This window comes from Rattus norvegicus, chromosome 7, assembly GCF_036323735.1.
Source record: "Rattus norvegicus strain BN/NHsdMcwi chromosome 7, GRCr8, whole genome shotgun sequence".
Taxonomy (NCBI): domain Eukaryota; kingdom Metazoa; phylum Chordata; class Mammalia; order Rodentia; family Muridae; genus Rattus; species Rattus norvegicus.
This window is the reverse complement of record NC_086025.1, coordinates 33393248-33396172: the sequence shown is the minus strand read 5'-3', so window position 1 is coordinate 33396172 and position 2925 is coordinate 33393248. Positions and strand designations below refer to the sequence as shown.

Sequence of the window (2925 nt, the reverse complement as noted above, 5' to 3'; positions counted from 1 at the left end):
TAAGTCCCTAGTGCAGAAGATACCACATACTTCAGAAACAGGGCCCAGAAGTTCCTGGGCTAGAACTGACCTGAATGCCCTCTCACTGACTAGTTTCCATGGTGACAGACAGCTCCATGCAATCTTCCAAAAGAAAGCAGAAACCAATAGTCCAATCCAACTCTGACACCTATGAACTACATCAATGGCCAGCATGGATGTGGTAGTGGCACACATATCTTCTGTGTAACCAATAACTCTTTAATTGGACTTAAGACCCACTCAACAAGAAGGATACCATGCCTGGTATTAGAAACCTAGCAAACTAATCAGTGCTAATTAGGCATGACTATTGGAGGAGAATCTATAACCATTAATTTACTATACCAGCACAATCCCTAATAACAATGTATAAGCACTGTCTGTATATACACACATAAGTGTAGCCTTCACCCTCTCAACAAGGAAAATTCTTTTGGCAATAAATAGAGACCACTACAGAAAATCACAATCAATAAATATGCAAAGTTGTGGACCCCAGTCCCAATGAATATGTCTACAAAAGACTTCCATATCTAAGTCTTGGGAGCTTTGGAAAAGAGGGGACAGATGACTAAGAGCCAGGGAATCGGGAACTTTGCTGTGAGATTGTGTCTTCAAGTAACATCAAAAGTTACACCCATAAAGTCTTATCTACATGACCACCTAAATATGGTCCAACTAAATGAATCATGAACATGCCAGGGTGCACAGAGAGGGAGGTGAGGAGCTCATAAGGCCTCCACCCTATACCAAGAACTACAGGCAACTGAGTAAAACTGGGAGCAGGAGTGTTGGTCCTCCCCAGAAAGGAGCACATCAGTTGTTCATCCAGTGCCAAATGATCACATATGCAAGTAAGTTTGCATGGACTTAACAGATAGCATTTGGGAATATGTATGCATATACAAATACAAATATGCATGCAGTAACAATTGCTGAAAAGAGGTCATGAATTTTGAAAAATGGCAGGGACAGTTATATGGGAAAGTTTGGAGGAAGCAAAGAAATGCTGTAATTAAAACACAATCTCAAAAATTAAAAAATAAAAGAAAACCATAGGGAAATATATTACAAATTAGGAAAAATTATATAACTATTAATTTCTTTAAGGAAAAAATCTTACTGTAATTACAATGTTTAGCTAATGCCTCTGGAGCCAGGAAGCAGTCTCACAATAATGTATATTTTATAAATTATAAACTTTCATTAAAAAAATACCAATACTTATCCAGATCAGTTTCTCTTTCGCCTAAGAGAGGTGTAAATTGACACATCTCGTGTTGTAAGAAATATTAGAACTCTAAAGTGCCATTTTCCACTAAGCCAGGAAATAATCTTTTCTATTCCCATCATGCACAATGACGATGGGGAAAAAAAGATCGTGGAAATTGAGGACAGAAGTGTTCCCCACCTCCACGTGTTTCAATCAATCTGACTTTCTCTTGTGACTTCAGAGAGTAAAATCTGTGATGATTTGGGTTGCCATGCTCTTGCTTCCTCTTCAGCTGTACATGCTGCACCATGTCAGGACCACAGCATAGAGTCCATCCTTAACCAGCTCAAGCGCACCAGCATGGTAGCCAGTAGGGTTGACTTCAGCCAGTGATGAGTACAAGCCACAGGATGCTACCACCAACCCATTCCTGATCGTGCCTGCAGCAGAGATGCCTGCCTACCAAGAGCTAGTGGAGGAGGCCATTGCCTACAGCAAGGAACCGAGTGGGTCACAAGAGGAGTGGATTAAAAATGCCATCGATAAACTTTTTGTGCTCTTTGGAACAGAAATACTAAACAAGATTCCAGGCTGTGTGTCCACAGAAGTGGATGCAAGGCTTTCCTTTAATAAGGATGTAATAGTGACCCGAGCTTAATGCCTCATTAAGCTTTACAAAGAATCTAGAATCAATAAGGGTAGAAGTCTCATCAAGTTATCCTGGGAAGGAATTCAGGCTGGAACGGAGCCAGAAGAGCAACATGGCGTCCACTGCAACATGACACTGCTTCACTCTTCCTAGGCCACTGGCTTGGAATGAAACGGGTGTGACTCTCATCTCCTCTCCCTTTGTGGGATTCATCTTTGACTGGCATGTGGCAAACAGAGACAGGAAATGCCATGAGCCCCAGGAGGACCCTGAGGTAAAGAGTGTCACCAACATGTACAACTACTATAAGAAGTTTGGCTACAAGACCATTGTCATGGGCGCCTCCTTCAGTATAGGTGAGATCAATGCACTGGCATGGGGCAATTTCCTCCACTGTCTCATCCAAGTTCCTGGGGAGATGCTCCCGGATAATACAACACTGACCCCTGTGCTTTTCATCAAAGCAGCCCAGGCCGGTGACTTGGTGAATGTACATCTGGAGAGATGGCCTTCCATTGGCTGCACACTGAGGACCAAATGGCTACAGAGAAGTTCACATTGGATCTGCAGGTTTGCCAGTGATGCCAGAAAGTTAGAGAGGATGCTCATGGAACAAATGCTCAGCGCTGAGAATGGAAAGTAGTACAGAACCTCAGGCTGGGTCCCAGACCTGCACTGCCTTTGAGCTGGGTCCTAACTGCACGTGGCTTGTGATAAATCTTGTATTTTTTAGGATTGGAGAGAAGGCTTCCAATTTTATGTGAAATTTGTCTAACTTGTTCCAACAGTTGCTTTTCAAAAAAAATGAAATTTACAGAAATAAAAAGTACTCAAACATCGTTTATATTATCTCTCAACCATTTGTTCATCCCAGTCCACAGAGTAGGGTAGAGAGAAACTGGAGGCCAGCATCACCATCAGCAGGTAGGCATCAAGACTAAGATTACCCACAAACACTCAGTTTCCTTGTGCAAGGTAATAAGCTTTAAACAGAGTCCCAACGGCGGCCAGTATTTTTTTCTGCATCTCTAGTCATCCAAGT

General features: G+C 42.3%; 1 pseudogene; it reads left to right on the top strand.

The window, feature by feature from the left end:
- Positions 1 to 703: 703 nt before the first annotated feature.
- Taldo1-ps2 (transaldolase 1, pseudogene 2) lies at positions 704 to 2526 on the top strand (annotated as a pseudogene).
- Positions 2527 to 2925: the final 399 nt, after the last annotated feature.